Source organism: Panthera pardus, unplaced genomic scaffold, assembly GCF_024362965.1.
Source record: "Panthera pardus isolate Hobbes unplaced genomic scaffold, ASM2436296v1 HiC_scaffold_18, whole genome shotgun sequence".
NCBI classification, from domain to species: Eukaryota; Metazoa; Chordata; class Mammalia; order Carnivora; family Felidae; genus Panthera; species Panthera pardus.
This window is the reverse complement of record NW_026526743.1, coordinates 314,551-328,724: the sequence shown is the minus strand read 5'-3', so window position 1 is coordinate 328,724 and position 14,174 is coordinate 314,551.

The window sequence follows — 14,174 nt, the reverse complement described above, 5'->3', positions numbered from 1 at the left end:
AGAAAACCTGAAAGACTGCATAAAAACTGCTAGAATACAAGAATTCAGCAAAGTTGCAGGATACAAAATCAACACGCAGAACTTGGTTGCATTTCTATACACCCAATAACAATGCAAAAGACATGAATAGACACTTTTCCAAAGAAGATGTGCAGATGGCTGACAGACACAGGAAAAGATGTCCCACATCACCCATCAGGGAGATACCAATCAAAACCACAATGAGATATCACCCAACACCTTTCAGAATGGCTAAAATTAACACAAGAAACAACAGGTGTTGGCGAAGACGCAGAGAAAGGGGGAACCCTTTTGCACTGCTGGTGGGAATGCAAACTGGTGCAGCCATTCTGGATACCAGTATGGAGGTTTCTCAAGAAACTAAAAATAGAAGGGCACCTGGGTGGCTCAGTCATTTAAGGATCTGACTTTGGCTCAGGTCATGATTTCATAGTTTGTGAGTTTGAGCCCCCATGTTGGAATCTGCTTGGGATTCTCTCTCTCTCTGTGTCTCTGCCCCTTCCCCCATTTCTTCTCTTTCTCAAAATGAATAAATTTCAAAAAAAAAAAAAAAGAAAAAAACTAAAAATAGAACTACACAATGATCCAGCAATTTCACTATTAGGTATTTACCCAAAGGATACAAAAATACAGATTTGATGGGGTACATGCACCCCAATATTTATAGCAGTATTATCAACAATAGCCACTTGGAGAGAGCCCAAATTTCCACCGACTGATGAATGGATAAAGATGTGGTGTAAATATATACAATGGAGTATTACTCAGCCATCAAAAAGAATGAAATCTTGCAATTTCCAATGATGTGGATGGAACTAGAATGTATTATGCTAAGTGAAATAAGCCAATCAGAGAAAGACAAATACCATATGATTTAACTCATATGTGGAATTTAGGAAACAAACCAAATGAACACATGGGAAGGGGTGAAAAAGAGAAGAGAGAGAAACAAACCACAAGAAACTCTTAATGATAGAGAACAAACTGAGTGTTGATGGGGGGAGGTGGGAGAGAGATGGGCTAGATGGGTGATGGGTATTAAAAAGGGCACTTATTGTGATAAGCACTGGGTGTTTTATGTAAGTGATGAATTCTACTCCTGACCAATATTGCACTGTATGCTAAATAAAGTTTAAATGAAAATAAATAATACATAAACAAAAAATAAAATATAAAATGGCAAAATGTAGTCATACAGAAAAAAATTTAAAAGCAGCAAGAGAAAAGAAAACAGTTATATAAAAGGGAAACCCCAGAAGGCTATCAGGGGATTTCTAGCAGAAACTGCAGGGCAGAAGGGAGTAGCATGACATATTCAAAGTGCTGAAAGAAAAAAATCCTGCAGCAAAGAATACTCTAACCAGCAAGTCTATTATTCAGAATAGCGGAGAGAGAAAGGGTTTCCAGGCCAGCAAAAACTAAAAGAGTTTGTGACCACTAAACCAGCCCTGCAAGAAATATGAAAGGGGACTGTGCAGAGTCACAGAAGTGACCGTATGAAGGTAGGAAACACAAAAGCAGGATTGATAAATATTTCTGTAAAAATATCAGTCCAAGAACTCACAAAGTAAAGGAATGTAAGTATGACTCCATAGACCTAAATGAGAGGAGTAGGAGAGTAAAGAATGGTTTCAAACTTAAACGACCATCTACTTAATATAGACAGCTATATGCAGATGTTATATGCAAACCTAATGGTAACCACAAATCAAATACCACTAATAAATATGCAAAGAACAAAGAGAAAGAAATCCAAATATATCATTAAAGAAAACCAGCAAACCATAAAGAAGGGAAAAAGAAAGGATCAGAGAAAAACTTCAGAAACAACCACAAACAAGCAATAAAATGGCAATAAACATACATCAATAATACTTTGAATGTAAATTGACTATATGCTCCAACCAAAAGACATTGGGTACAGAATGGATAAAATAACAAGACCCATGTATATGCTGTCTACAGAGACTCATTTTAGACCTAAAGATACCTGAAGATTGAAAGTGAAGGGATGGAGAAACACTTATCATGCAAATGGACGTCAAAAGAAAGGCAGAGTACCAAAACTTCTATTGGACAAACTAGACTTTAAAAAAAGACTGTAATGAAAGACAAAGGACACTATATAATAACAAGAGGGACAATTCAACAAGAGGATATAACAATTGTAAATATTTATGTATCCAATATAAGGGCACCAAAATGCATAAAACAGTTAATAACAAACATAAAGGAACCAAACAATAGCAATACAATAGTAGGGGACTTTAACATCCTACTTATGTCAATGGACAAATCATCCAATCAGAAATCAACAAGGAAACAATGGCTTTGAATGACACAATAGATCAGGTAGATTTTTTTTAATGTTTATTTACTTTTGAGAGAGACAGAGACAGAATGCGAGTGGGTTAGGGGCAGAGAGAGAGTGAGACACAGAATCCAAAGCAGACTCCAGGCTCTGAGCCGTCAGCACAGAGCCCAACATGGGTCTCGAACTCATGAGCTGTGAGATCATGACCTGAGCAAAAGTCAGCCACTCAACCGACTGAGCCACCCAGGCGCCCCTAGATCAGGTAGATTTAACAGATATATTTAGAACATTCTGTTATAACACAGCAGAATACACATTCTTTTCAAGTACACATGGAACATTCTCCAAAATAGATCACACTTTAGTCCCCAAGTCTCCACAAATTCAAAAAGATTAAAGTCATCCCATGCATCTTTTCTGACCACAACGCTATGAAACTAGAAATTAACCACGAGAAAAAATTTGGAAAGACAACATATACATGGAGGTTAAATAATAAGCTATCAAACAATTAATAGGTTAATCAAGAAATCAAAGAAGAAATCCAAAAGTACATGGAAACAGATGAAAATGAAAACATAATGGTCCATACTTTCTTACACCATACACAAAAATAAACTCAAAATGGATGAAAGACCTAAATGTAAGACAGAAAATCATCAAAATCCTTGAGGAGAAAGCAGGCAAAAACCTCTTTGACCTTGGCTGCAGCAACTTCTTACTCAACACGTCTCTGGAGGCAAGAGAAACCAAAACGAAAATCAACTATTGGGACCTCATCAAAATAAAAATCTTCTGTACAGTGAAGGAAACAATCAGCAAAACTAAAAGGCAATGGACAGAATGGGAGAAGATATTTGCCAAAGACATATCAAATAAACGGTTAGTATCCAAAATCTATAAAGATCTTATCAAACTCAACACCCAAAAAACAAATAATCCAGTGAAGAAATGGGCAAAAGACGTGAATAGACACTTCTCCAAAGAAGACATCCAGATGGCCAACCAACACATGAAAAAAAAATGCTTAACATCACTTATCATCAGGGAAATACAAATCAAAATCACAATGATATACCACCTCACACCTGTCAGAATGGCTAACAATAACAACTCAGGCAACAACAGATGTTGGCAAGGATGTGGAGAAAGAGGATCTCTTTTGTACTGCTGGTGGGAATGTAAACTGGTGCAGCAACTCTGGAAAACAGTATGGAGGTTCCTCAAAAAATTAAAAATAGAACTACCCTACAACGCAGCAATTGCACTACTAGGTATTTATTCAAGGATACAAGTATGCTGTTTTGAAGGGACACATGCACCCCAATGTTTACAGCAGCAATATCAACAATAGCCAAAGTATGGAAAGAGCCCAAATGTCCATCAATGGATGAATGGATAAAGAAGATGTGGTGTTTATATATACAATGGCGTATTACTCAGCAATCAAAAAGAATGAAATCTTGCCATTTGCAACTACATGGATGGAACTAGAGGGTATTATGCTAAGCAAAATTAGACAAAGATAAATATCATATGACTTCATTCATATGAAGACTTTCAGACACAGAACAGATGAACACAAGGGAAGGGAAGCAAAAATAATATAAAAACAGGGAGGGGGACAAAACATAAGTAACTCTTAAATATGGAGAACAAACAGAGGGTTACTGGAGGGGTTGTGGGAGGGAGTATGGGCTAAATGGGTAAGGGGCATTAAGGAATCTACTCCTGAAATCATTGTTGCACTATATGCTAATTAACTTGGATGTAAGTTAAAAAATAAATTTAAAAAAAAAGAAAAAAATTTAAACAAAAAAAAAGAGAAAAGAAAAATATAAAAAACAAAAAACAAAGCAAAACAACAAAACATAACAGTCCAAAACCTTTGGGATGTAGCAAAAGCAGTTCTAAGAGGTAAGTCTATAGCAATACAAGTCTACCTCAAGAAGCAAGAAAAAGTTCAAATGAACAACCTAACCTTACACCTAAAGGAGCTAGAGAAGAACGAAACCCCAAACCAGCAAAAGGAAGGAAATAATAAAGATTAGAACAGAAATAAATTATACAGAAGATAAACAGTAGAACAGATAAATGAAACCAGGAGCCAGTTCTTTGAGAAGATAAACAAAATTCATAAACTTCTAGCCACATTCACCAAAAAATAGAGAAAGGGCTCAAATAAAATTACAAATGTAAGAAGAGAAATAACAACCATCACAGAAATACAAACAATTGTGAGAGAATATTATGAAAAACCATATGCCAACAAACTGGAAAACCTAGAAGAATGAATAAATTCCTAGAAACACATAAAACTACCAAAACAAACAAGAAGAAATAGAAAATTTGAATATGCTGATTAACAGCAAGGAGATTGAATCAGTAATCAAAAATCTCCCAACAAACCAAAGTCCAAGACCAGATGCTTCACAGGTGAATTTTGCCAAACACTTAAAGAAGATTTAATGGTTTTTCTTCTCAAACTACTCCAAAAAATAGAAGAGAAAGGAAAACTTCCAAAAGCATTCTATAAGGCCAGCATTACCTAGATACCAAAACCAGATAAAGACACCACAAAAGACAGAGAGAGAGAGACAACTATATGCTAATATCTTTGGTGAACATAGCTGCAGAAATTCTCAACAAAATGTTACCAAACTAAATCCAACAATGAATTTTTAAAAATCACTGCAATGAAGCAATCAAGTGGGATTTATTCCTGGGTTGCAAGTGTGCTTCAATATTTGTAAATCAAGCAACCGGATATATCACATCAATAAGAGAAAGGATAAAAAGCTGTATGGTCATTTCAATAGATGCAGAAAAAGTATTTGACAAAGTACAGCATACATTCATGATAAAAACCTTCAACAAAGTAGGTTTAGAGGGAACAAGCCACAACATAATGAAGGCCATATATGAAAAACAGCTAACATCATCCTCAGTGGGGAAAAACTGAGAGCTTTCCCCTGAAGGTCAGGAACAAAACAAGGCTGTCCACGCTCACCACTTTTATTCAACATTGTACTGGAAGTCCTAGCCACAGCAATTAGACAACCAAAAGGGAAAAAAAAGGCATCTAAATTGGTAAGGAAGAAGTAAAACTTCCATGATTTGCAGATGACATGATACTCTAAATAGAAAACCCTAAAGACTCCACCAAAAAACTATCTGAACTGATACATGAATTCAGCAAATGTCGGGATAAAAAAATCAACATAGAGAAATCTGTTGCATATTTTTTTTTACATTTTTTAAACATTTATTCATTTTTGAGAGAGTGCGAATTGGGGGGAGGGGCGCAGAGAGAGAGGGAGACACAAAATCTGAAGCAGGCTCCAGGCTATCAACACAGAGCCCAACGTGGGGCTCAACCCCACCAACTGTGAGATCATGACCTGAGTTGAAGCCGGCCGCTTAACCAACTGAGCCAACCAGGCGCCCCTGAAATCTGTTGCATTCCTATACACTAACAATGAAATAGCAGAAAGAGAAATTAAGGAAAGAATACCATTTACAGTTGCACCAAAAGTAATGAGATACTGGGGCGCCTGGGAGGCTCAGTCGATTAGGCGGCCAACTTTGGCTCAGGTCATGATTTCGCAGTCCATGAGTTTGAGCCCCATGTCAGGCTCTGTGCTGACAGCTCAGAGCCTGAAGCCTGCTTCAGATTCTGTGTCTGCTTCTCTCTCTAGCCCTCCCCCGTTTGCACTCTTTCAAAAATGAATAAATTTTAAAAAATTTTTTTAAATAATGAGATACCTAGGAATAAAGCTAATCAAAGAGGTGAAAGATCTGTACTCTGAAAACTATAAAACACTGATGAAATAAATTGAAGATGTCACAAAGAAATGGAAAGACATTCCATGCTCATGGATTGGAAGAACATATATTGTTAAAATGTCTATATTACCCAAAGAAATGTACACATTTAATTCAACTCCTATCAAAATACCAAAAGCGTTTTTCACAGAGCTAGAACGAACAATCCTAAAATTTGTAGGGAAACAAAAGACCCCAAATTGCTAAAGCAATTTCAAAGAAAAGCAAAGCTTGAGGCATCACAATTCCAGACTTCAAGTTAAATTACAAAGCTGCAGTAACCAAACCAGTATGGTACTGGCACAAAAATAGACATATAGATCAATAGAATAGAACAGAATAGAGGACCCAGAAATAAACCCATAATTATATGGTTAATTAATCATCTACAAGGCAGAAAATATCCAATGGGAAAAAGACAGCCTTCTTCAACAAATGATTTTGGGAAAACTGGACAGCTACATGCAAGAGAATGAAACTGGACCACTTACACTATGCACAAAAATAAATTCAAAATGGATTAAAGACCTAAATGTGAGACCTGAAACCATGAAAAACCTAGAAGTGCACATAGGAAGTATTGTCTCTGACATTGGCTATAGCAACTTCTTTCTAGATAGATCTCCTGAGGCAAGGAAAACAAAAGCAAAAATGAACTATTGGGACTTCATCAAAATAAAAAGCTTCTGCCTGCACAGTGAAGGAAACAAGAAAACAAAAAGACAACTTACCAAATGGGAGAAGATTTTTATAAATGACATATCTGATAAAGGGTTAGTATCCACAATCTATAAAGAATTTATACAAATCAACACCCAAAAACCAAATAATCAAATTTTAAAATGGGCAGAAGACATGAACAGACATTTCTCCAAAGAAGATATACAGATGAACAACAGACACATGAAAAGATGCTCAACATCACTCATCATCAGGGAAATGCAAATCAAGTCTATAATGAGAGGATGGCTAAAACCAAATAAGTCAGAGAAAGACAAATATATGATTTTACATATGTGTGGAATTTAGGGAACAACATATGAACATAGGGGAAGGGAAGTAAAAATAAGATAAAGCAGAGAGAGAGGCAACTGTAAGAGACTCTTAAATACAGAGAACTAAGGGCTGCTGGAGGAGAGGTTGGGGGGGTGGGGAATAAGCTAAATGGGTGATGGGCATTAAGGAGGGCACTTGTTCAGATGAGTACTGGGTGTTATATGGAAGTGATGAATCCCTGGATTCTAAACCTGAAACCAATACTACACTGTATGTTCTAACTTGGATTTAAACTAAAAAATCAAATAAAATGCAAGAAACAACAAGTGTTGGAGAGGATGTGGAGAAAAGGGAACTCTCGTGCCCCATTGGTGGGAATGCAAGCCAGTAGGGCAACATGGAAAACAGTGTGGAGTTTCCTCAAAAAGTTAAGAACAGGGGCACCTGGGTGGCTCAGTCAGTTAAGCATCTGACTTGATTTCGGCTCAGGTTATGATCTCAAGGTTCATGAGCTCAAGCCCCATGTGGGACTCTGCACTGACCGTGTGAAGCCTGCTTAGGATTCTCTCTCTCCCTCTCTCTCTGCCCATCCCCAGGTCATACTCTATTTCTCTCGAAATTAACAAATAAACTTTTAAAAAAGCTAAAAACTACCTTACAATCCAGCAACTCCACTACTGGGTATTTATCCAAAGAATACATAAACACTAATTCAAAGAGATACATGCACCCCTGTGTTTATAGCAGCATTATTTGTATAATAGCCAAGATATGGAAGTAGCCCAAGTGTCCATCAACTGACAAAGAAGATGTGAAATACACGCGCGCGCGCGCGTGCGCGCGCACGCGCACACACACACACACACACAAACACAGTGTGATAGCTTTGAAGTAAGCTTTGAAGGGATAATTGACTATTTGAAACATAAATAAAATTTCTGGAAGTTTATCACACACACAGTAAAATGTGTAATCATGGCAAAAGGATAGAAGGGAGGGATGAGAAGTGTACTGTTGTAATAATCTGACACTATACTTTAAACAGTATTGTATTATTTTGTAGATTATGATATTGCATATTAGAAACGCTAGTCTAAAAGCAAAACAAATGGTTATAATTAGTCAATAGAGATAAAGTAGAATCACAAAAAATAATCCAACAGAAAGTAGGAGAAAAGGAATAAAGAACATATGAAATATAAATATAGGAAGATGCTAGATTTAAATCCAGACCGGTCAATATTCACATTAAGTATAAATGGTCTAAACAACGAAATAAATAGGCAAATATTCTAATATTGTATTTTTTAAGTTTATTTATTTATTTTGAGAAAGAGAGAGATTGGGGGAGGGAGCAAGGGAGGGAGAGATAGGGAGAGAGAGAGAATCCCATACAGGGCTCAAACCCATGAACCATGAGATCATGACCTGAGCTGAAATCAAAATTTGGATGGATGGATGGATGGATGGAGAGATGGATGGATCGATAGATAGATATATAGATAGACAAATAAATAATTAGAGTTGCATGCTTAAATGAAAGAGTCACTTGGGTGCCCCTAATATTGTATTTTTTAAAAAGCAATACCCAACTATATGCTGTATACAAAAACATATTTTAAATACAAAGATGCAGATGGGAAAAATAACATAATGGAAAGAGATGCAAATACTCGTGGGGGAAAAAAGCTACAGTGTCTATATTATTATAAGAGTAAAGTTTAGAACAAAAAAATATTAACAGGTATAAATAGAGACATCCCACAATGATAAAGGAGCAAATTTATCAAGAAGACATAACCAATGTAAATGTGTATACATCTAATTAAGGTACTTAAAGATACATGAAGCAAAAGAAGATCTTGACACAGCCAGGATTAGAGTTAGAGACTTCCATTCCAACAGAATAAGTAAATAGATAATCTGTAAGGATTTAGAGAACCTAAACACCACTATCAACCAATTTGACATAACTGGCACTTGTAGATCACTGTGCCCAATAGCAGAAAAAGTTCCTTTAAGAAACAGTGCAACTTTCAAAAGAGTTGAAATCAGAAATAAGAGATGGGACAGAAAAGAAATCACAAAAATTAAAAGTAAAGTAAAATACAGGGGCCCCTGGGTGGCTCAGTCGGTTAAGTATCTGACTTCAGCTCAGGTCATGATCTAATGGCTTGTGGGTTTGAGCCCCACATCGAGCTCTGTGCTGACAGCTCAGAGCCTAGAGCCTGCTTCAGATTCTGTGTCTCCCTCTCTCTCTGCCCCTCCCCTGCTCATGCTCTGTCTCTCTCTCAAAAATAAACATTAAAAAAAAATTTTTAAGTAAGATAACAAAAACATTAAAGTAAAATACAAAAGTAACTTATGCAACTAAAGTGATGCAAGAATTTATAACATTAGGTGTTTATATTGCAATAGAAGAAATCAACCACCTAAGCTTTCACATGCAGATACTAGAAAAAGAAAAGTCAATTAAATCCCAAGTTTAATTTGGAAAAAAAAAAATAATAAAGTGGAAATCCATGAAACAAAAACCAGAAACACAATCGAGACAAATCAGTGAAACAAAAATCTGATTCTCAGGGCACCTGGATGGCTCAGTCAAACTTCCAACTCTTGATTTCAGCTCAGGTCATGATCTCATGGTTCATGAGAACTGAGCCCCCCATTGGACTCTGTGCTGACAGCACACAGCCTACTTTGGATTCTTTCTTTCCCTCTCTCTCTGCCCTTCCCCTGCTCACGTGCACACACTCTCTCAAAATAAATAAACATTTAAAATTTTTGTTATTCTTTGACAAGACCAATAAAGTCAAATCTCTAGCCAGTCTAATTAGGAAGAAAGAGACAAGACAAAAATTATCAACATCAGGAAGGAGAGTGGATATCACTTCAGATATTAAAGCCATTAAAAGATAAAATATTATTAATACCTTCGTACCCATAAAACCTAGATGAAAAAAAAATCCTTGAAAGATATAAAATGTCCATAACAAATCCAAGAAAAAATAGAACAATGGAATAGCTCTATATTTTATTTTATTTTTTAATGTTTGTTTATTTTGGGGAGAAAGAGAGAGAAAGAGCAAGTGTGAGCAGGGGTGGGGGAGGGGCAGAGAAAGAGGGAGACACAGAATCTGAAGTGAGATCCAGGCCCTCTGCTGTCAGCACAGACTGTGAGATCATGACCTGAGCTGAAGTCAGACGCTCAACCAACTGAGCCACCCAGGCACCCCTCTATATTTTAAAAAAGGAATCTATAGTTAAATATATTCCTTAAAATAGAAAAAAACTAATAAAAATTTCAAGTCTCATATTGCTGGTGAATTCTACCAAAGAGTTAAATTAGTATGAATTCTATACAAAATCTTTTGGAGAATTGGAGGAAATTATTTTCCACTCATTTTATGAAGCCAGCATTTCTTTGATACCCAAACCAGGCAAATATATTACAAGAACAGCAAAATATTTTTTTTGTACAGCAAAGGAAACCATCAAAACAAAAAGACACCTACTGAATTGGAGAAGATATTTGCAAATGATATATCTGATTAAAGGTTAATATCCAAAACATGTAAAGAACACATTACACTCAACACCAAAACCACAAAAAATCTGATTACAATAGGCAGAAGACCTGAATAGACATTTTTCCAAAGAAGACTTACACATGGCTAATGGACACATGAAAAGATACTCAACATCACTCATCACCAGGGAAATGCAAATCAAAACCACAATGAGATATAGAGGTCAGAAGAAGTCGCACGTTTTCCAAGTGCTGGAAAAACAAACAAAACTCATCTTGAAATCCTATATCCAGCAAAACTATCCTTCAGGATGAAGGTAAAAGACATCCTTAGATGAAGGAAAACTAAGAGAATTTGTTGCTAGCAGACCTATATTTAAAGAATGGCTGAAAAATTTTCAAACAGAAAGGAAATGGTACAAGAGGGACTCTTGGAACCTAAGAAGGAAGCACAACACAAGGAACAGAAATTTGGCTACAAAAAAAGACAATCCTCTTGAGTTTTATAGACATATTAGATGATTGAAACAAACACTATACCACCACCTGATACTCAAGACAATGATATTTAAAAGTGGGGAAGGTAAAGGAACATAAATGGAAGTAAGGCTTCCACACCTCAGAGTGGTAAAATGCCTATGTCAGCAGACTGTTTTAAATCAAATATGTATATTGTAAAATCCAGAGCAACCATTAAACATATAAAGAGATACCCTTAAAAACGCTGTAAATAAATTAAGATGAAATCCTAAAAGCCCTGTATATCTACTTGGGATTCTGCGCATCAGATAGCTAAGTGTATGTAAGAGTATAAAGTCATTCAGGGAACAAGGTAATATATGCTATTGGAGCATGGACTGTTTCCACTTAGAGGAATTATTCATTGCTTTCCCACCACTAGTGGGGAACAGAAGCAACCAAGATGGAGTCAACCACTTACTGCTGTTTATTTAGCATTCTTCTGGGATCAACCTATATCAAATCTCTGAAACTAAAATTATGTGAAAACTGACCAATACCTATCACAGTACAACAACTCAACATATTTTTACTTCTTCCTCAGCTCACCACTCTACCTATTTCATTTGCATAAATAGCCCAAAGGTAATTTATCTTCGGGAAGTGCTAGATCATATATGGATAGTTTGGTGTGTTAGACAAAGAAATGCATTTAAAACACAAGTATGAACTCACTATGTTTGTTTTTTTTTAATGTTTTTTTATTTATTTTTGAGACAGAGAGAGACAGAGCATGAATGGTGGAGGGTCAGAGAGAGGGAGACACAGAATCTGAAACAGGCTCCAGGCTCTGAGCTGTCAGCCCAGAGCCCGACGCGGGGCTCGAACTCACGGACCGCGAGATCATGACCTGAGCCGAAGTCGGCCGCTTAACCGACTGAGCCACCCAGGCGCCCCAAACTCACTATGTTTTATAAATAAGTATAGACAGGGGCGCCTGGGTGGCTCAGTTGATTAAGCATCCGACTTTGGCTCAGGTCATGATCTCACAGTCCGTGAGTTCAAGCCCTGCATCGGGCTCTGTACTAACAACTCAGAGCCTGGAGTCTGCTTCAGATCCTGTGTCTCCCTGTCTCTATGCCCCTACCCCACTCCCACTCTGTCTCTCTCTCAAAAATAAAATAAAAACAAAAAATTTTTAAAAAGTGTAAACGCCTTAATTTTATCATAAAGGTAAAAAGGCCTCCATTTTCCTCTATGTAGTGTGTAAGAATTAAAAAGACTATAAATTTCCCTCAATCTCTTATGTTTTGTGACCACAATGAATTATTTTTTCTAAACAGAATCAGGCACAATCCTCAAACAAGGCAGTATAAGTGTACTGGTTACGAGTTTGGGCTTTGATGTTATACGTACCCAGACAAAAATGCTCTGTTTTATGTACTTGCCAGCTGAGTGGCCTAATTTAACACCCTGGGCCTCAGTCCCTTCATTTGAAAAAAGGATATGGAACCATATACGTTACAGGACTATTGTAGGAAACAATATGTCAAATGCTTTGGCATATAAGCATTCTGTGATGGAAACTGTTGTCAGAGGTAAACATAATTATGGAAATAAGGTGAAGCATTTCAAGAGGTCAGATTATTTGGGGTTATGGCACAAAAATACATTAAGTTCTATAGTCAATGGAACGGGTTACCTCCGAAACCAAAATTCTCCTGTGTTATTTGGGACTCTAAGATCATTTACCACATGACTACAATGCTGAGTCATTCTCTGTCTCCTACATTAGGACAGTGGTCACCCCTTCCTCATTCAGTGTAATGTGTTCCATAAAATAGGGTTGAATCCTACTTCATTTGCATACTGTAACTATGACACTGGTGATTTTTTTTAAAGCTTATTTTAAGCCATGTGTTCTTTTCTTTGAGAGAAAACTTCTAACAAAGTAATCATGTTAAGAATATCATGTCCATGGGGCGTCTGGGTGGCTCAGTCAGGTGGGCATCCGACTTCGGCTCAGGTCATGATCTCGCAGTCCGTGGGTTTGAGCCCTGCGTGGGGCCCTGTGCTGTCAGCTTGGAGCCTGGATCCTGCTTCGGATTCTGTCTCCCTCTCTCTCTGCCCCTCCCCCACTCACACTCTGTCTCTATCAAAAAATGAATAAACGTTAAAAAAAAAAAACTTAAAAAAAAAGAATATCATGTCCATAATTTTAGGCTATACTAGAAATGCAAGCTTATCTTCTGTTTTAATACCAAGCCACTATATGCCAAAATGGCCACCTCAAACAATTATCTAATAAAATCACACATTCAAAAAAAAAAAAAAATGAGAGGGGTGCCTGTGTGGCTCAGTCGGTTAAGCATCTGACTTCAGCTCAGGTGATGATCTCACGGTTCCTGGGTTCAAGCCCCATCAGGCTCTGTGCTGACAGCTCAGAGCCAGGAGCCTGCTTCAGATTCTGTGTCCCCCTCTCTCTCTCTTCCCCTACCCTGCCCGCACTCTGTCTGTCAAAAATAAGTAAACATTAAAAAAAAAAAAAAAACATATCACCTTACACTTGTCAGAATGGCTATTATCAAAAAGACAAGAAATAACAAGTGTTGGCAAAGCTGTGGGGGAAGAGAAACACTTGTGCACTGTTGGTGGAAATGTAAATTGGTGCAGCTACCGTGGAAAATGGTATAGAGGTTCCACAAAAAATTAAAAATAGAAATACCATATAGGGGTGCCTGGGTGGCTCAGTTGGTTAAGCAACCGACTTCAGCTCAGGTCATGATCTCACGGTTCGTAGGTTTGAGCCCTGCATCGGGCTCTGTGCCGACAGCTCAGAACCTGGAGCCTGCTTCAGATTCTGTGTCTCCCTCTGTCTCTGTTCCTCCCCCATCTCACTCTGTCTCTCTTTCTCTCAAAAATAAATAAAGATTTTTAAAAATAAAAGAAATACCATATGATCCAGTAATCTGCTACTGGGCATTTACCCAAAGAAAATGAAAATATTAATTGAAAAAGATATGTGAAGCT